We start from the raw sequence: 21,863 nt of genomic DNA, 5'->3' as shown, positions 1-21,863 counted from the left end.
TCTTGAGACATTGGTGGACTGTGTCTATATGAGTTTAAAGATAAAGAAATAAAAGATTGACTGGCTAACACTTAAGGCACCAAATCACACTATCTTGACATGTTCTTTTATGATTACCAGCTCTTGAGTATTTATTTTCTGCTAGATTCTTAAAATAGTCTTGGGAGAAGATAAATTAATCTCCTCCACATAAAAGCTTGGGAAGAGTGTATTATTGTTTTATAGAACAGAATACTGAGGTAGAAAAAGTAAGTGTTTTTAAAATTTTTTTAACATTTTATTAATTTTTGAGAGACAGAGAGAGACAGTGTGATCAGAGGAGGGTCAGAGAGAGAGAAGGAGACCCAGAATCCGAAGCAGGCTCCAGGTTCCGAGCTGTCAGCACAGAGCCTGATGTGGGGCTGGATCCCACGAACTGTGAGAGCATGACCTGAGCCGAAGTTGAACGCTTAAACGACTGAGCCACACAGGCGCCCCAGAAAATTTAAGTGTTTTGTCCACATCAAACACAGTGAACACAAGGGATTTAAACCCATGCCTGACTAATTCTAAAGCTCCCTGTTTGTTTAGGCATAGATGGGGAACTGCTAGTGGTTCACATTGGTTGACACTCAGGAAGCCTAGAAAGAGAAACAAAATTGGAAACATTTGTGGAAGAAGATTTTGAGGGAAGAGCCTTCTTGCACAGTTAGGATATGTCCAAGAAGGTTCACAGAGATAGAACCACGGGATTTATTATCACAAATAAAGGAGAGGAGAGTAAAAGATTATTCAGAGGTTGTTGGCTTGAAAAAACATAATGATAGTGCTTTAACTAGGGAGTAAAGGAAATAACTGGTCAAAACTCATGGGAATGGGAAGGGCTACAATGTAGGAGACTTCAAATCCATAACCTATTCTTTTTTTAAAAATTCTTTTTATGTATTTTTGAGAGAGAGAGAGAGGGTGTGTGTGTGTGAGCAGGGGAGGGTCAAAGAGAGAGGGAGATACAGAATCTGAAGACAGGTTCCAGGCTCTGAACTAGCTGTCAGCATAGAGCCTGACATGGGGCTTGAACCTACAAACTGTGAGATCATGACCCGAGCCAGAGTCAGATGCTTAACTGACTGAGCCAGCCAGATGCCCCTCTAAAACCTATTCTTAAAGTCCTAGATGATGGTGTATAGTTACAAAATGAGAATATATGAAGATTCCCAACCAAACATCATTTAAGCACCTGCTAAATACCTAGGTTCATAACAAGTGTTATCACGTACTTTATTCATTTAATTTTCACAGCAAACACTAAAGTAAGCAGTTATATAATTAAGTGTGGAGTTTTGGTGAGAGGTCAGTGGTGGAAATGTGGTTGCCAAAAGAGTGAGTGAAATAAGTCAGCATTTGAATACTGAATACATGGATACTACATGCACTGTAGTCTCAGAATGAGCACAGTAGGGTATATGAGAATACTAAAAGATGATCCCTAACTTTAACACGTAGAGTTAAAGTTAAATGATAAAAAAAGATAAATGATAGAAAACTGTTAAAATTGGGAGTGAGATTGCATAATACTGACACTACATGTTACTAGTTTCAGAGAGACATCTGTGATTCTTGATGTCAAGGAAGACAAAAGATGTCTAGAACTTGAAAAATGGATAGTATTTGACTAAATGCTAAGGAATACACAGGGCTTGCTTTGTGTATGAATGAAAGAGAAAATGAACATGGACATGACATGGAAGAGCATGTGAAATTGATGTGTTTTTCTGACAATGAGGATATTGGACTGACAAGATGATAAACAAAGATTAGAAAACAGGGAAATAAGAAGTGATAAGTTGGTGACATTACGGATGCTCGGTCAATTAGGCAAAGCTGTAACTTGGTGTGGAAGACAGTCTGAAAAATTTGAAGTAGAACAATGACATGAAATCAGCATTTGAGAGCAGTGATCATGCAGTATCTGCTAAAAGGATAAAGTTTATGAAATATTGCTAAAGCTGATGAATCTAAAACATGGTTTTGAAGGAAGAAAGGACAAATTGACTAAGTCATCATCGTTCATACAGGTGGTGATGGGAACTGTGTAACAAGTGACTTAAGAAATTGATGTTGTAATTCAAAATGCTATAAACTCTTTTGACCATTTTAGTTCACACGTGGTAGAAACGTAAACGAGGTTTAGTTGTAAATGAGAACAGTGAGTATAGGTGACTACTAAAAACATGGTGCAGTAAGAAAAGTGCTAGAACTGACTTGTTTATGACCTAAAGTGGACTAATAATTCCCTTTCTTTCTTTGGTTGCTTTCTTTTGTTTTGCATAATTTTATGTGGATTCTTTGGAGGTAGCCACCCAATGCATGGACAATTCAGGCAGTGAAAGCATGTGGGTAGGCACATAGACTCCCAAGCCAGACTGCATGGCTTCAATTCTAGTCCCTGCCACTTGCTTGAAATATGACTTAGTCAAATTAATCATTATCTTTAGGTCTTCTTTTCCTCCTTTGTCAAATGAAGCTGATAAGACTGTCACAGAATACATTAGCAGATGGTCAAGGTGCATTTAAGGGCCATGGTTCTCTGAGTGGCAGCTCTTTAGTAATGGAGCACATATCTATGAGTTGTTACAAAGCAGAAACACATCAACAAATACACAACACCAGTTTTGTTCACTGTAGTCATCTAATGTCTTCTAGCCTTAGATCTACCACCTATACAGTGTGGGCAATAATACATAATTGACAATATTATATTGAGGATTGTAGGAAAAAGCTTGCATTATATGCATATAATGAGAGTGGTTTAAGCATCTCTTAGATGAGTTCTAGGAACTATGATAGATTCTATAGATATAGCACTGAACAAATATGCATGGTGCTTAGTTCTCCCATAAAGTGGAATAATAGACACTACTTTTTAGGATTAACATCTATATCAATTCATGCATGCCCACTTGCACTTAAAAAGAACTAGTTACATGTGTAGTGGGGGGGGGGGTATGATTGTGCCCAATAACAAAATTGTAATTTTTTTACTCACTGCTCCTTATATCTTTTGGATTTAATTATTGTGTACTATTATCATTATCTCCATAGCAGGTCTTTCTTTTCTGCCTTGTATACACCTTTAAAAACATTTGCTTTTAAATCCCTACTGCCTCATACTTTGCCAGATTCACGATATGTTTATTGAATTGAATTCACGATGCATAGTATTTATCTCAATGAAAAAAATTATTGATGATCATCCCAGGGAAGCCCTCTTTATTCATTCCTAGAAACAGTCTTGTTATTTAAAAAGATGACAGGCTTCTAAGCATTGCAAATAGGCCCCGTGTAAAGAGTTATTGGTAGTATCTCTAGAGACACAGGCTCAGAATGAACAAAGACGGGTTTGCTGCATGCATCTGTAAACTGTAGGCAGCATAAAGAATCAGAATGAAGTGGTAGAAATAAAGAGGAGAAATCCTACACTTAATTACAGGAGTGCATAGTTTCTGGACGCGGCATACCCCCGTGAGACTTGTCTCTGATTATCTGAAGTCTGTGGAAGCTGTTCAAGATAAATGTATTAGATTTCCATATTTGTCACAATCAATCCACGGAACATTCTAGTCACTATAAATAGCTGGTATGTACATATAAATAGATCTAAAGGCCTCTGAGTGGCTGTGATTCTTCTAATACTGCTGTACCCTCTCTAGTGGCTTCACTGGGATGAAGGGCTGTAGATTGGGGAGAAGGCTAGTAAATAGAAAGACCGCTGTCCTCATACTAGCAAGTTATATGACTTCACTTCTCTGTATCCAATTAAAGGAAAGAAAAGGAATGCCCATTTTATTTTCCTCACCTTCTCATTCCTCACATTTGTCTCTACCCTTTTGAAAGAAGTGCTGGATTTTAGAGGAGTATCTTTGTTGTAAAGAAACTTTGATTAAAACATCTTTTTGGTATAGTCTTGTCACTATTAACGGCATGGAGTTGCTGTCAGGCAAAAATAAATTCCTCCTCAGGTAACCTACTGAGACTATTCAAAGCATGTTCTAAAATAGTCTGAAAAAGGAACAAATAATACAGAGTAATTTGAATTGCTGCATGAAAAGCAAGGAAAATTAAGGCTTAATCAAAGAATTATCAAACTAATTAGGTGTTATTTATTAATGTGTCGTGTCTTGTAATATCTTATCTGTCGGTTCATATGCAAGAGTGCAGATTAAAAAAGCATTCTAGTAATTATGTGAATATATTCTCCTTGTGCTATTCTAAGGTTCATTTGGGTAGCCCTGTAGTTAAAGAATGGAGACCCTGTGACTTTAAAAAAAAGAATATATATATATATATATCTTATATATCTTATCACTTTTGTAAAGCAGGCCTTAATTTAAATATGAAAATAATAAATATACCCCATACTTATTTTGGTACAACTAATTGTGAACCCAGCAATTTTATATAACTGCATTCAGGGAAACCTAGATGATGAATAAATAGTCCTCACCCATAGCTTTTTTCTCTGTACAGGATATTTGTGCAAGATGAAGACAATAATGAATTTTGCAATATTAACATTAATGCTACCAAATTCAACCTTTTGATGTCAAACAGTTGCTCAGCATTTTTGGATCCAGTATATATTTTGGTTTTCTAAAAATATTTCCTAAAATATTCTATGTTAAGACATAACAGTCCTTTTATTACCACATAGTAGTAATAATAATTCCACATTTAAAAACAATATGTTTTACCTATTTATGTACTCATTCACATCCCAGTTGATATACTCAAAGTCATTCTATTAATCAATCTCCCAACAGTTACTAAATCCATAGAATGTACTCAATACTAGTGGTCATAACATGAGTTTCGAAGCAGAAGTAGAAAACAATCTAGTTAGATTATCACAAGTAAAACAATGAACAGTATAAAGTAGCTGGAGTGAAAAACAGGAAAAGGCACTAATTAAGTACTAAATCATATTTGCAGATTATACTCACTATTAATGTCTAAAGAGGAGAGCCCCGCAGAGGTTAGGATAGACTTCATAAAGCTTTAGTATTTTTTCAATTCCTATCTTTAGCTTCATTGTGATTGGTGTTATTAATTGTTTAGAAGGAGTTGGTTACTTATTTTTATTTAGGTAGTCAAGTTTTTTACTGCAAGGGGATGAAACAGTCATATAATTATATGTACTTTTTATTAACAACACCAAGTGAGAAATCAACACAGGGTAAAAAACTGAATAAAGCAATATCTCTCCATATGGATGTCATCTACATTACTGTGCATCCTTCCATATTATACTTTAGTGTCCCTCCTTTGTCATTCACACTTAATTATTATATTATGTCTCTTAAATCCCCACTATTCTATTTTATTCAATATTTCTGCTTCATGGTTGATATGCAGCTTTCCTGAAAGAAAAATTGCCACCTGCAAATTACTTTCCATTGCAACCATCCACAGTGTTTAGGTCATAAGCGTGTGTGTAGTGGATAAGACTTGTTTGTAACAATTGAATCTCTTATAGAAATAGATATAGAGAAAGGACCAATATTGTCATATTGAAACATCCTGTAAAAAATAACCTGATGAAATAATATTCTCTTATAAAACAGTTGCATAAGATGTAAACCATTCCTGTTTTCTATTATCCATGATGGGATTATATTAATGATAATTCTCTCCCAGAGTAATATTATTTTTTGGTATAATTATAAATAGCCTCCTGGCAGACACTGGATAAGCAGTGAGTATTGTTTTAAACGACAAAATGGTATCAATTATACACAATTTAAAACAGGAAGAGAAGTTGGATGACTTCCAAATGTGTCATTCAAGTGAGAATATATTTGTGAATTTAATTGTGGTGGTAAGCCTATTAAACAGTAATTACTAACATGTTACTATTTATCCTTTATCTATCAAGTGCAAGTATTGAAATATTTAAGTTTATGTTATATGCCTGTAGTTGAAAAAGTGTGAGTGTTATCATCTTTATTAAAGCATCCAGTAGAGAATTCTCTGCTAAAACAAAATGCCAAATCCTTTGTCTCCTCCTGAGATAAATTCTAAAACCAGAAGTTCCCTTTTTAATTGGCTCTATGATTCTTCCTTCAGCTTTCCATATCTCTTTGAATTGCTTGTGAACATAGAATATTTGCATGTGTCAGAGACAATTAACCAAAAAACAGAAAAAAAAGGAAAAAATTTCCCACAGGTGGGGACAAAGGATAGGACAGTACTTGGATAGGGTAGTGCAGGATAGCACTTGGCAGCATCCCTTTGCCAAGTACTGTGTGGTATGGAAATAGCTCAACAGGGTGGTTGAAGTGTGCCAAATTGATTTTATTTTATATGAATGAGATCCCTATATAAAAGAGAAGCAACGCTGTTTTTTCAAATGCCATGCAATAGCTTAAAAAAGTCTCTCACTGCGTTTGAGGATAAGGAGAAAGGAAAGTCTCAAAGCACCTTGGTTTACATCGCTTACCTAGAGCTGAAGGAAAACTCAGTCATACATACATTATTCAGAAATTACCTCCCTTTGAAAGATTTTTGAGGATGATCAGAGATGATGATGATGATGACGGCATTGATGAAGACAGTAGAAATATGTACCACTTACTAAATCTTAATGGTATGCCAGGCCAGGTGCTATGCTAAACTCTGGACATGGATCATCTCACTGAGTTCTTACCAGAACCTGGGAGCTGGGTTACAATTTTCTCATCTTGTAGATTAGGGAATTGAACCAAGAGGTGGTTTTGGAATTTGCTCGGATGCCTGGCTGTTGTCTCCAGCATTGTAGGGAGAATTATAAATATATTTTAAAAAGGGGGTCACTGCCTCTTTGATTTTCTTTTTTTTCTTTGCTCTATTTTCTAAGCAGTATAGTTTAAGAAAAACTCACCATTTCTGTATATAATGCAAATTTGACATGTGCTCCTAAATCTTGTCAGTACAACTGCCAAAGAAAGCAGGCAATCTGTTGGTAACTTTCAGAAGTGTTTGTTGGTTAGTCAGTGAAAGGAATCTGGTATAGAAACCCCAGGCCAAGGAATCTGTGACTTCACATCCAAGAATATAAAAGCTTTTCACGGTAATTACTGAAGGAGTCTTGGATATAGTTTGCTATTGAATTTCCTGGGGTTCTATTAAGTTGGTCAAAAGCCTGATAAAATATCACACAATTCCACGGTTAGATTTTTAAGTATTTTATTTTGAATGGTTCGAGTGACAGCACATTGAGACAGGAGAGAACATAGAGTAAATTTATCTCCAAGGTTGTTGGTGGGTCCTGAAGTTACTGAGAATGAAAACAACAGATTCTAGCAGTTTAGGAATTGATTTAGCAATCAACTGTGCCAGCTGCTCTCTGTCAATAACCTCTTTGGTAGAATCCTAAAGTCAAATAAGTAGAAAAGACATGAGACAGAAGGAGCCATTATTTATTCTTCATGTTTAGATAGTTTACAAAAATGTCAAGCTTCCTTTCTCTTAAGAAGTGAATTTGTTATTCTATTTGTAAGTTATTTTAATATGTACTGTAAATGTAATGATTTTGTCTTGGGAGCCATGTTTTCTCTTATTTCCTCACCTTTTTGATTACTCACATTCCCAATAATCAATAATTCGGTGTGACTTGATTTTCCATTTTTGAGAAAGTCTCTCAAGTGTGTCAAATCTCTGAAAAGTAATGCTGAATATAAAGCCTGAACTATTACATTTTGACTTGAGAGTTATAATACACTACATGTACTCATATTTAGGTATATGCCATGTTATAATTACCTACTTGATAAACAACAACCTTATTCAGCCTGGTTCTTCTGTATTAACAGTAATGATCAATTAAACAAAGTGAATTATAGCCTATTATAAGTCACTTTGTTAATGTGTGGGGGAGGAGGGGCTTGCGTAGGGATATAAAAGAAACCGGAAATTTTAACTCAAAATTTTATTGAGATTTTGTGATTTTCCTCAAAACCTATGCACTTATTTTTATTTTATTTATTTGGGGGGGGGAAGGGGTAGGAAAATAAGAGGAAAAGAAGAGAGAATGTTAAGCAGGCTCCATGCCCAGGCCGAAGTGCAATACAGGGTTTGATCTCAGGACCCTGAGATCATGACCTAAGCAAAATCAAGACTCAGATGCTTAACTGACTGAGCCACCTAGGTCCCCCCATAACTATGCATTTTTAATTCTACTCAGTTATGTGCTTAAAATTTAAAAGTAAGTATAACATTTTAAATATTTGCCATGGAGAAAAGTTGATTTCCTTTTTAAATTGACTAAAGTTTGATGACTTTAATTTTTTTCAGTTTTATTGAGATAATTGACATGTTATATTAGTTTCAGGTATACAACATGATAATTTTCTATGTGTATAGACTGTGAAATTATCACAATAATAAGTTATAATTTTTATAATTCACAGTTATCATTTTTATGACAAAAACTATTAATATCTAATCTCTTATCAATTATAAACAATACTTTGAATACTAACAACCAATGGTCAAAAACATACATTATTTGTATTTTAAATTGTCTTCAAGTGGAACAAGGGGTAAAATGTCATTAATAACATCACTTTATTATAATACAGAGAACTTCATTTAAGATTTGTTTTTTAGTTATTATAATATGATATCATTGAGTATAGAATTCTGACACAAAATAAAAACTTAATAATTGTAACTAATTAAAATTGATCAGCACTATTCTAATTGTTGTTATATATTTTCTTCATTCTTTGCCTATTTATGCTATTTATAAAATAAATGCAAAACACAAAGATGACATGCTACTACTGTGCAAAGAGAATAGCACCTGCCATCTGTATGCACGGGTCCTGCTTATAAGCTCTTGGGTGAATTTAGCAAGTTCAACTTCTCTGGGTTTCAATGTTTGGCACTAAAACACTATTGAAGTTACAGTTAGCTGCAGAATGATTTAGGCTGGGAAATACCTGAGTGGATAATTTACATAGTCTTCTTTCCACTTGAGGGGACCTTTAGATACTCAGAATATATTGCACATGTTTTATCTTGATTAAACTATTGAATGATGCTACCTTGGACTTTAGCTCACTTTTTTCCAATAGTCATGTATAAACCCATTAATTTTTCACTTTCTTTTTTTTATCCTCTATTTTTTAAGTGTTTTTTATTTATTTTTGAGACAGAGAGAGACAGCGCGAGCAGGGGAGGGTCAGAGAGAGAGGGAGACACAGAATCCGAAGCAGGCTCCAGGCTCTGAGCTAGCTGTCAGCCCAGAGCCTGACGCGGGGCTCCAACCCACGAACCGTGAGATCATGACCTGAGCCCCAGTCGGATGCTTAACCGACTGAGCCACCCAGGAGCTCCAATTTTTCACTTTCATAGCAAGATTGTTGTTCCATTCATAAATAGGTAAAAATTTCTACAAAAAATGAATGGTTTGGTCTGGAACTATAAATGATTAAAATGAATGAATGAATGAGCGAGTAAATAAAATTTCATTTTTTGTTGGAAACATTTATACTTTATCAAGAACTACAAAAATACCTATAATTCAGTCTATTCACATACAAGCATTCTAGAAACAGTGTGGAGTAGTATCTAACAGCATTCACTGATTCACTCATTCAGTTAGTCATTCATTTTCTTTTTTGATTATTCATTTCTTTCACAAGTATATAGTGCTGTTGCAGATTTTGTCCTCAAGTTGTTCACAGTCTTCTGAAGATTAAAATGGGGAAAGAGGATGCAGCATCTAGGTGATTCAATTGGTTAAGAGGCTGACTTCCACTGAAGTCATGAGCTTGCGGTCCGTGGGTTCCAGCCCCATGTCAGGCTCTGTGCTGACAACTGGGAACCTGGAGCCTGCTTCAGATTCTGTGTCTCCCTCTCTGTGCGTATCTCCCACTCACTTTCTCTCTCTCTCTGTATCTCAAAAATAAACATTAAAGAGAAATTTAAAAGGTGGGGAGCCCAAAACTGTACATAAACATCAGTGCATTGAAGCTCAAAAGATAAAGTGCATCCTGGGTGCTCTAGGAGCATGTGAAGGGAGTGTGTGAAAGCAAATCAAGGGAGGAATAACTAGAATAAGCCAGGTTCTAACCTATGTCATCACTGAGAATTTGCAATTCCAGAAATATTTGATTAGTGGGAGATTTGCATTGCATGTGCATGAGTGCATTCTAAGTTTTTTATTTTATTTCTTTTAATTGTGACTGCAGTCCATCTCATTTGCCTCATTAATCTCTTTTCCCTCTAGCTTTGGCCTTTTCATTAAAAGAAAAACATATGATTCATTTTACTTATCTGTCTCTTTCTTCCATCTTTACTGTCTGTCCCTTAGTTTACCTTATGTGCAAATATGATTTGCTGAATTTTAAAGACATATGGTTTAGACAGCTAGAAGAAACCAAGAAAAGGAAAGAAACAGGAATTCTGAAAAATTTAAAAGCCTCCAAGTTGAAAGTCTACCTAGAATTGTGGAAATGAGGTCAAGTAACAAAAAGATTGATCTTTAAGTAGGAAGCCTTTTTGATGGGCCACTTGGGGTCAATTCAGCATCTAATTAAGGTGAAAAAAACATGAGCACTAAAGAAAACTGTAAAACTCTTTATAGTGTGATCTAAATACTTACAGATCTTTCAGGGGTTATGAATCATTGATGATAATAGATAAGATAATTGGCATTTATCTTGATCATCCAAATAGATATTACATAACTAGACAAATAAATAGAGTGGAAAATATTAATCTTACGCTGGATCTGCTCCCAGTGTATGATTTTGTTAGGCCATTTATCATTCCAGGGACCATTTTTTTCCATCTGTTATTCAGATGGGTGTTGGAATAACTGATTTCAAAGGTCTCTTCTATGCCCTAAAACTCTATGATCATGATTCTGAGCCTTTTTTTCATTAGGTCCCAAACATCAGGTATTTTGTCATAATTGAGGTATAAGGATAAATAGAACAATGATATAATCTCAAATCAATCTTGTGTCCTTTCTTTGGTTGACTGTTCCATGGAAAATTATTTCTACTTCATAAATTGGAGATGAAGAGGAAAAAAACACTAATATTACCTTTATCATTTTTAATCAAAAGAATGTATGAAATATGCATTTGGCTACTATTCCATGCTTTCCATCAAAGTGAATATGCAAATATATAACACATGGAAATATTAGGGAATCTTTTTATCAGGATGCAAAGAAACCTTTGCAGTAGAAACATTTTGGCCTGGAGGAGGTTCTTTGATCTAAGAAGTTAAAGCTTTGGGTGTTTTAAAACCCTTATAACAGGGTTGTGTAGCCAATTTATACTAAATAATCCATTTGGTGAAAACTTTTCTAAAATCATAACAAAAAGCTTGTAAACTAATTACAAATATGACATATTATTGGAATAATCTAATAAAGTAACTATGGCTTCTAATTCAGTGTCCTCTATATAAGACCTCTGGCAGAAATAAAACTACATAATCCAAGTGACAATGACTAAGCAGTTAGTTTGTAAACAGCACCTCGCTGGGCAAATGGAAAATTCCTTGCCCTTATCTGGGTGTTCTCAGTTGTTCCCAGAAGCTCAAGTCAAATGATTTCTTTCCCTCACTTCTTATATTAAATCTTTTTAACAGTCCTATTGGGTTTATGTCAAAATGTACTTGAATCCGTCCAGTTACTTATAATTTCTATGTTTTTCATTGACCATATATTTAAAAATGCCACCCATTATTCCGAATAGCATTTCTTATTACTCTTTCTTGGTATATTTTTATAGCATACTTATTTCCATTTTACTTATTGAGTTACGATTTTTTGTCTCTGCCCACTAGAACTCAGCTCCACCAAACAGGTGATTTTGTCTCTATTGTTCACTTCTATAACTCCATATCCTACAGAAGTGCCTGGTATTCAGTAGGCATTCAATAAATACTTGTTGCATAAATGATTGAATCTATACCTCAACCCACCTAGTCCAAGCCCATGTCACATTCTCACCTGAGTTATTTCAATAGTCTCCACCTGCTCCTTTGCTACCTCTCATACCCTTTTCTCTACAAACACTGTTTTGGTTCACACAACAGCCAGTAATCTTTTAGAAACCTACATGCTGTACTAAAACCCTACAGAAACTTACCGTTGTCATTAGGACAAATCCATACTCACCAGAACAGCCTAGAATGGTTTGATATGAGCTTGTCTCTGTTTCCCATCATGAATGACCTTTAAGCAAGCCAGACTGGTCACTAGCTTAGGCTTTTTGTACTGCTATACCCTGTCAAGAATCCTTTTATCCGAGATCTTTCTAAGGTTTATTCCTTTGTATTCAAGTCAGAGTTCGGATGTGTTCCCCTTGGAGAGAGGGCCACCTCCTATGCTATGCATCTGTGCAGTTGTTAACAAAGGCTTTCTACTCTGATTTCCTCACCCAAGACTGCATGCCCTGGACAGGAGCTGCAACTGCTCAGAGAGAGCTGCCTCTTAATTTTGCAATAAGCAAGGTTTCCTAACAAAATATTATCACCATGGACTGCATATACCCAGAAGACACATTTTTCTAATCCGCACAAAGCTTCATAGGCTCATGGAACGGTGCTTACTGGTGGCCCTCCTCTTCCGTTTCTGTCAATTTTAACATGACCTCTTTCCCCTAGGTGTTATCTGCCTCATCACTGTATATTGATGCCCCTACATTTCCGAAATCTGAAATTATATGTCTTGCTTGTTTATTCCTGTCTCCCTCCATCTCTAACATAAACTTTGTAACAAGGCATTTCTCTGTCTTCACTGTGGTCCCTCAGTAATTTCATTTGCTCATGAACACTCACAACAACCAGCTGAAGCAGAGATTATGGTTTCCATTTTACCTTGAAACCACTGAGACCTAAATTAAGTGATAATTGTCTGTTTAATGAGCACCCCATTTACTTCCCTGATTACAAAGGAAACAAAGTAGCTGTGTAGAATTTAGCAATTCACCAGTGGGAGGTATAAAGATGCCTGTATTGGAGTAAAAACCTTCTTGATCCACCCATTTCATATGAACTCTGGAACCTCCTCAGGTAGTTCCTTTATTGGTGAGGTCTTCATTTCTTGGGCAAATTCACAAACCTGAGATTATTACATGAAGGGTCTAAAATGTTTTATTTATGTTTTAATAGACGCAGTGGGAAAGGGAGGAACGGTTAGCACCCCAGTCCTTCTGGTCCCCTCTCCAAACTACATGGCAAGAGAAAGACACTCAGTAAGGAAACTTGAAGATCAAAATGTCCCCATTTTAAAATAAAGGACACTAGCACAATCACTTCTCAGACTAAAATATAAAGCCATATTTTTGTTTAATTTTACTATTTGTTCAATTCCGAACTTTAAAAATGTTATTCTGCATGTTATAAAAATAGTCAGTCTAGGAACCTTGTGCAGCATACACTATTAATGTTATTGCTTTCACAAACTTGACCATGATTTTCTTACTAAATTCAGATCTCCCCTCTTCACCATTTGTCATAGATTTACAAATGATTTTCATGAAATTGAAAGAACAGATTGAGATAGGAATTTGTAATATTTTATACATTGCATTTTTTTAATGTAAATGAACTTTAACTCAATGGTCATTTAGTGGAATGACACCATTTCTATCTCAGATTTGTCTCCATTTGCTGTTGACAATACAGAAGCCTTTCAAAGAGTTTATGATCATCTGGATACCTTCAGGAGAATGCAACAGAGGCCTAGGGAATTAACTATCTGTCAGGCATTAGGGGAAAACATCTCCTCAACATTTGTTTCAAGACTTAGGGGATAGCCTTCAGTTGTAAGAAATGTTGTAAAAACAGGAAATCTCCTTTAATAAAGAAACCATACAAATTACATTTTAGATTAGTGAATTGTTTTTTACTTCATGTGATCTGAATTCAGCTCATAGCCTCCTACTTGACTTGAGATTCTGAGTAATTCCATTCATCATTTCTATCAGTGTAAAGAATACATCAGTAACTTAGATCATTAGAAGGAATACACACTGTCTACTATCCTCAGTGGAATTTGACTAAACCAGAAACAATCAAATTGACTTGTGTGAGAAAAAACTAGGAACAATAAAATATTGGCAGCTTACAAACATGCCATTCAGGTATTATGGAAATAAGCCAGCCCAGATCACTCAAGGAACAAAACTAAAGCCAATTCACTATGTTTGAATGTTAGAGGGATTTTCAGGTAATAGCTTGCAAAATGAAGGGCACCTTTAGAGTTCCAACATAAATTTCAACAACCTAAATTGTTCTTTCAGATAATAACAATCCTCAGGAATTCTGAAGAAATATATTCTTAATAAAATTATAAGCTTCTTTCCTGTCAATGAGTTCTGCTATTTCTGTCATGTTTAATTTTATCTGCTGCTATGTCTTTGTTTACTTACTTCAAAGTCTGTTTCAAGTTCTCTAGTGTAATTAGATGGGATATAAATCGTAAATTTATTATTGAAAATGTTGGTATTTTGAGTATTTACTATGTGATAGACAGCTCTAAAAACTATCCTCATTTTATAAAGACCCTGAACTGAGGCTTGGATACTTCATGAGATTTTCAGGTTTACCCAGTTGTTAAATGATGACGCTGAAACTCACATATACAAATGCTCACCATTTGACTCTAAGCATATAGTCTTTACACTTAGCAACACTGTTTTTACTATAAAATTCTATTAATTTGACACTCTATTAGTGTAATTTATTATGTGATATTATATTTATTTATTTTTTAAAAATTTATGTACTTATTTTGAGAGAGGGAGCAGGAGTGGGGGAGGGTCAGAGGCGAGAGAGAGAGAAAGAGAGAGAATCTCAAGCAGGCTCCACACTGTCAGCACACAGCCCAATGCAGGGAAACCGTCTCACCAACCATGAGCTCATGATCTGAGCTGAAATCAAAGAGTGGGTCACTTAACTGACTGAGCCACCCAGGCATACCTATATGTGTTCATATTTAAAATCTGAGGGCTTTTGTGTAGCTCAGTCAGGCGTCTGACTCTTGACTTTGGCTCAAGTCATGATTTCATGATTGGTGAGATGGAGGATCCCCCCTCCAATCTGGGCTCCACACTGATAAAGTGGATCCTGCTTGGGACTCTCCCTCTCCTATCTCTGATCCTCCTCCCCCCTCCTCCCCCCCACGCCCTCCCCCCCACACACCCACACTTTATCTTTCTTAAAATAAATAAATAAACATTTTTTAAAACTAACAAAATAAAATGGTCTCTGATTTCAACAGTATTCTCTGACAATATTTGAACATAAAAGTCTTCTCTTTATGTCAGTACTAAAGTCATGCATCATGCTCTAGTATGATGTATCTGATTTGTTTTGGTGCTCCCTAGCACAAGAGAAATTTGTTTGAGCTGATAATTTCCCTGGCAGGGCGTCTTCTAACTGTCACTCTGAAGGTAGGAAAACATCTGACTTTCTCTCTCTCTCTCTCTCTCTCTCTCTCTCTCTCTCTCTCTCTCTCTCTTCGTGGTTCTACTTCCCCACTATGTCCACTGCCTCACAATGTAGCAGTTAGCCATGTAGGGAGCATAATATAGTTGATTGTAGTTCTAGGGAATTTCTGATATAAGCTGTATATTGCACTTTCTGCCATGGAAGGCACCAGTTTGTTGGTTTTAGGAGTCCTACATATTTTGGCATCCATGACTGTTTTTTCACCAGATACTCTTAGTGTAGAATCTCTTCTCTTCATTTCTTTACCCAGCAAACTCATTTAGGTCATTCAATGCAGTTTACAGTTAATCTACTCCAGGCATCTTTCTGCAACATCCCCTCTGTATATATTATTTCGCATCATCACATTGAATTATAACAATCTGTTATAGTGATCTAAGTCTGGGAACTTCTTTTTTTTAAGTTTATTTATTTTTGAGAGAGTTAGAGCACAAGCAGGGGAGGGGCAGAGAGAGAGGGAGACACAGAATGAGAAGCAGACTCCAGGCTCCCAGCTGTCAGCACAGAGCCTGACACGGGGCTTAAACCCATGAACTGTGAAACCATGACCTGAGCTGAAGTTGGACACCTAATCCTCTGAGCCACCCAGGTGCCCCTAATGTTTTTGGTATTATTGACTCAGAATAAGGGTTCACTAAAATGTTTTAAAAATAAAATAATGACTTCATATTTCCTCCAGGAAAATCTAAAAATATTTTAGAGTATAAATTATGAATAATTCCCCTGGAAAGAATTTCATATACTTTTGAAATATATTTCTAAAAGCTTATCAAGACTATAAGGGGTTGAGATTTTTACATCACCACTGTTCATGAAAATATGACCCAGGAAAAGATTGATTAGGCCCCATTCTATGAAGATGTTTCTGAAAGCCTTCATATTTAGAAACAATTGATTTATATTCATGGCCACTTGTATTTTAAGTTTTAACCATTTAACTGACTCCTTCTTAAATCTAGATTCTTCCTAGATTTAAAAGCTACAAAATATCAGCCTACTTTAGAGATATTTTCTTCAAGGACAGCTCTCTAGAAAGATTTGGGAATAGATATTTACAAGTATTTATCCTTTTGACTTACAAAGTAGGTAGAAGCTGAGTTTCCCACTTACAGTCATGGACCCCCCCCCCCTTATAGAAGATGACCCTTTTATGGCCTTATGCAGTCTGAGAGAGGCTTTGAGCACCTCAAATCTGGAGCCTACATGGAAATTCAGCTCCACTTTTTAGGAAATCAATGGCCTGTAAACCTGTTCACTTTAGTTTTCAAAGTGTAAAATGAAAATACACATACATCCTAAGGATCTTGTGAAAATTAAATGACTTAATATATCAAAACTGATTGGGATTGTTCTAGGCATAAACAGTATGTAAATGTTAACTAGGAAAAATAATAGAGATGAAACTTATTTTAGAGTGTTCAGCCTCATCATTTCTTCGTACACTGAAAGAGGAATTTTCATGTTGCCCTATGTTTCTATCAAATGTTTGCTCTCATGAGGAAAACAAAATTAATAATAATATGGACTGGTACTTTTCTAGGTATATGGCCTGCATGTCATTAAACAATGTGCTTTTATGCATGCTTGAATATGTTCAAGAATCAACCTAGATGGGTCTAACAATTATAAGGGAATCCTAAAATTGAGACTAACCTCTGTTTGGCATGAGGGTCTGGGATCCTTCCCTTCTCACCACCACGGAAGGCGGTGTGTGTACCACTCCAATTGCTCTGCTTGTTAATCCACACTTCACTAGAGCAAACTAATTTTGACAAATTCTAAAAATGGAAAATTTCCAGTAAGCAGGCAGGTCTGCTGACATTTGATAATATCTAGTTGTCAGTGAGGTGTTAGAAGGTGCCTATGCCTACATCATTCCTAGATTTAAAAGAAACACACAGCAGAAATTTGTAGAATGAAAATTAATGATAAAACATTTTGCGAGCATTTCATATGGGATCATATGTTAGTTAATGTTTACAGTTCATGGCCTGGATGGTTTTGGTTAATTAAAGAAATCACTTGGGATAAGGAAGCACTCAGAAACGATTGTGGGTTTTTATACAGTTCATAATAAGCCCAGAGACTTGAGGGAGCCTTCCAAGCCTCTATAAAACTGAATATATTTTCCCTTTGGCCCATTATTTACTTAACTGCAGGTCATTTACTTTGGCAGGAGAAAATGTACCTGTTCAATATCAAAAGGCCCATGAATTTTAACCTTCTTTTATTGCTCTATTATATCATTTAAGAATTTTTAGTTAAATAAAAAAAGTGGTGATTTTTTCTCTATATTAGGACTCCTCTCAGCTTCTGTGATTTTAGTTTCCATAATTTAAAGTACATATTGAAAATAAATTGCTTTATTTGACTGCATGTAGATTTTCCATTAATGAAGTCCAGCAGATATATTTAACATTGTATACACATCTATGAAAAGTAATATATTCAGAAATAGCTCTGAAGATAACGGAACCTGTGTGTGTATCCACTTAAAGATCTCACCTAATAACAATTTTCTTATTGCATAATAATATGAATTTATACTTCAGATTATGAATTATGCATGTTGGGGACAGATCTAGCTATTTTAGTCGAGGATATTAAATTTGTTAATATTTTTTTTCAATACCTACTCCTGCATTGTGTGCCCAGGACAAAGCCCCGCGATACCACCTCCATTACCAACAGAGCAAGCTTCCAGACCCACTCCGGCATCACCGACTCCTGAAGGCAAGTATTTTACTTTTCCAAAGCTCTCCTTTATTGTGAACAAAATAGAATGTAGAGAAACAGGACACAACAGTAACTGCAGAAACAACAAAATCCCTATTTTCTTAAATAATTTTGGTACATCTAAGCTACAGTTTACTTTTCCTGAAATTACAATCTGCTGCTTTTTGGAAAACCAAAAGTTTTCCCCTTAAGGTTTTATACCAGCGATCATCAGCTTCCAGAAGAATGACTAGTTTCCTGTCCTGGAAATCAAGCTAGAAAGTACAGGCACAAATAGACAAGGATATGTGTTGTAATTCATGCAGTTTTACCACAACTTGACCAATTTAGTGTCTTTAAGACTCAAAGACAGAGTTTCTAGATTTCAATCTGAGTTTCACCTCTTACTATTTGTGTAAATTTTAGTTTACTTAAACTCACTCTTCATGAGTTTTATCATCCATAAGATGAGTTAAGAATAGTAGTGATCTTGGGGTGCAGGTGGCTCAGTCGGTTAAGTGTACAACTCTTGGTTTCAGCTCAGGTCATGATCTCTCGGTTCATGAGATAGAGCCCCACATCGGGCTCAGTGCTGACAGCATGGAGCCTGCCTGGGATTTCCTCTCTCTCTCTCCCTCTCTCTCTTCCCCTCCTTTCTTCTCAATGTCTCTCAAAATAAATAAATTTAAAAAAAAAGAATAGTGCTGATCTCATAGAGTTAGTGTGAGGATAAAATGGCATGTATATGTGTGTGTGTGTGTGTGTGTGTGCCAGTTTATAAAATTAATAACTAATACTACTACTAATTGGTTCTTCAGAATACGGTGTTAGGGATTGGCAAAATTAGAGGAGGAAAGTGTCATCATAATCAATTTTTCAAAATCATTTGTTTTCATTTATTCATTCAACTACAATTTATTAAATCCCAACCAGGGGATCACTCCAGGTATTGCCCAAAGTACTGGGGATTTAGAGATTAATAGAAAATAGTTCCTGTCCTACCAAGAATCAGTTTACAGGTATAAAATGAAAAGTAATTAAAGAGGAGCCAGATATGAAACAAAAAAATCAAAGGCAGGTGCACCACTACTTTTTTGCAAGGGTACAGATAGAGGTCTCCTTCAGACCATCATAGCACCCCTTCCACCTCTAACTCTGTCAAACACTGAGAGAGACCTTCTTTCTATATATATGGACACCAGACTGCTAGTCCAAGTTCTATACCCATCAGTCCACCCCCTGAGTTCAGCATCCAATGGCAGCAGAGAAAGAACTGTTTGGAGGGAAAAAAGTCAGTCCTAGGACCTGGAGTGTAAGAGAGGAAAAAATTTCAGGTGGCCACAGCCTATCGTCCCCATAGACTCTTAGACCTAGGGCAGGAGGAAGGCCCATAGAGCCCTGTAAAGCGCAGAGCCTACAAGAGGCACCTTGGTTGCTGGATTCTAAGAAGTGTGGTGATTGTCACCATATGATAAGAACCAAAATAGAAGCAGTGCTGAATACTGTGAAAGCTTAGAGAAGGGAGGGCATAGCTCTGCTTGGAAGAGGTGAGGAGAATCCCAGGAAAAGCTTCTCTGCTGAAGTGGCTGTGGAGCTTAAATCCCAAGAATACAGAAGAATATGCAAGGAAAGCAACACTGACAACAAAAGAATAGGCATATGCAAAAACATGGAGATGAGAAAGAAAGAGGTTTTGTTCAGAAACGCATAAGCACTTCATCCTAGAGAGAAAGAAGGCAACGTGGAGAGGGTCTGAGACAGATGATAGAAAGACATGCAAAAGACAAATCGTGAAGTGCCTTGTAGGCTAAGCTTGGGATTTATATTTATCTTTAAATTTTTATTATAAAGCACTGAATAGTAAAAATAAACCTGTAATATACTCAGCCTGCAGATACATTTATCAGCATTTTCTATTCTTACTTATTCAACTTTTCTCTTCTTTCCCTTCTTTCTTTTTTGCTTTTACTGCTTGTGTTTTTATTTCTTTTGCCAATCTCTGACATCATGCTATTTCACTTAGCTAAGGGATTTTTAATTCTTTTTAAGATTTTTGACGTGTTTACATGGTTCAAAATTTAAAAGTCACAAAAATGATGTAGGGTACTGGAAAGTTTCCCTCCTGGCCCTATGTACTAACTAGCCAGTTCTCCTTATAGTCAACCAATGTTAGCTCCTTCCAGAGATATTTTGTGCATATACAAGCGCAAATATTTCCTCCTAAGCTACTTTTTTTTTCTTTAGACTATAAGGAATTCCCCATAGATGAGATAGATATGTTCATCTTAAAAGAACAATTTGACTCCCATCCTGCTGGTTTAGACAGGTGGTATGAGAGTGATCACAGACATTTGCGAAGAGAATAGTCCAACCAAGCTGTAACACAGGCACTAAACAGTGGTGTAGTTGGTGGTGTAGTGGTGTAGATGGAGAGAGCAGGTCGATCAGAAAAATATCTGGAAAGGGAATAAATTGGTCAAAGTATCTGATTACTATAGATGCTGACATGCAACAAGTAATTAGAATGACTCTGGCTTTCTGAATTAGATATTCAGGTGGACAGAGGTGCCATTAACTAAGATGGGAAACCACTGAAATAAAACAGGCCTGGTGAGGAAAAGCAGGAGGGTCGTGGGCACAGGACAGACTGACACATGAGTTTTTCATGGGCTTCCAGGTAGAATTACTGAGAGGTCATTCCAATGGCGCATGGAACTCCAGAAAATATTATATGGCTGTTATCTGGAATTATATACTCATGCAAGCTGTCCTTTCTTCTGCACTTGACTTATCTTCCCCATCCCCAAATGAATCTCCAGTAATGAGGAGGAAGTGTCTGAGAGGTTCATTTTGTTTCATATATCCGCCAAACCCCTCTTACAAAGGGGACCAGGTCTTATTGATCATTTGTTGTTACCTAGAGGGATGGTGGGAGCTCTGTGTCTTTAAAAAAGTGATTTACAGCTTGTGCTCTAGAATCACAGAGATCTGGATCCAAATTCAGATTCTACTGTTTTCTAACTGGATGAACAAATGTAACAACTAAACTTCCGCAATTATTATTATTGTGTTTGGTATTGATATACTTAGGAATTCCTCTTCAATTTCATTTTATTGGCTTAAGACAGTTTTTCACTAAGAATAGTTTGCAGATTGTCAGCACCAAAATCAACTGTGAAGCTTCTTAAAAATTCATATTCCCAATATCTTAAACCTAGCATATAAGATTCTCTGGCAATTCAGGGAGGAAATAGATCTCTATTTTTATCAATCTCCTCAGCTGAATCTTGTACACACTAAATTTTGAGAACCTTTGGTTTATGCCCATGTGTACAAAAACTGTACAGATGCAATGAATTGTTTCACACCAAGTATCTAAACATGATAGCCTGTTTTAAATAGTCTTTTCTCTATTTTAAATTATTTTAATTAAGCAAGGTTAATGAATTTAAATAAATCTGAATGGCTTGGTGAGAGATGCATTATCCAATTGACCACAGATCCGATGATCATTTTGGCTATACATTTATATTTCACACAGCCAATAGCCAGGGAAGGATTTGGGTAGCTGGGCAGCTGATGTTTTCCTCTGGTTGTGTTCTGACATCAGCATGTCCTACGCACTTTCTGGCCAGATGCTGACCAAGTCACAC

At 36.1% G+C, this 21,863-nt stretch overlaps 1 long non-coding RNA gene across 4 annotated transcripts in view; it reads right to left on the bottom strand.

Annotated features, from left to right (window-relative positions):
• LOC115296140 overlaps positions 1-21,863 on the bottom strand; it is a 44,422-nt gene that overhangs the window by 7,360 nt on the left and 15,199 nt on the right. Inside the window, exon 3 of one of the 4 annotated variants that reach the window (XR_003910750.1) lies at positions 3,836-4,038. The exons of the other annotated variants lie outside the window; for them this stretch is intronic. This is a non-coding gene — a long non-coding RNA (uncharacterized LOC115296140). The remainder of the gene's footprint in view (positions 1-3,835; positions 4,039-21,863) is intronic. 4 annotated transcript variants of the gene reach the window in all.

This window comes from Suricata suricatta, chromosome 7, assembly GCF_006229205.1.
Source record: "Suricata suricatta isolate VVHF042 chromosome 7, meerkat_22Aug2017_6uvM2_HiC, whole genome shotgun sequence".
NCBI classification, from domain to species: Eukaryota; Metazoa; Chordata; class Mammalia; order Carnivora; family Herpestidae; genus Suricata; species Suricata suricatta.
The sequence above is the reverse complement of the archived record's forward strand: the minus strand, read 5'-3'. Positions and strand labels throughout refer to the sequence as shown.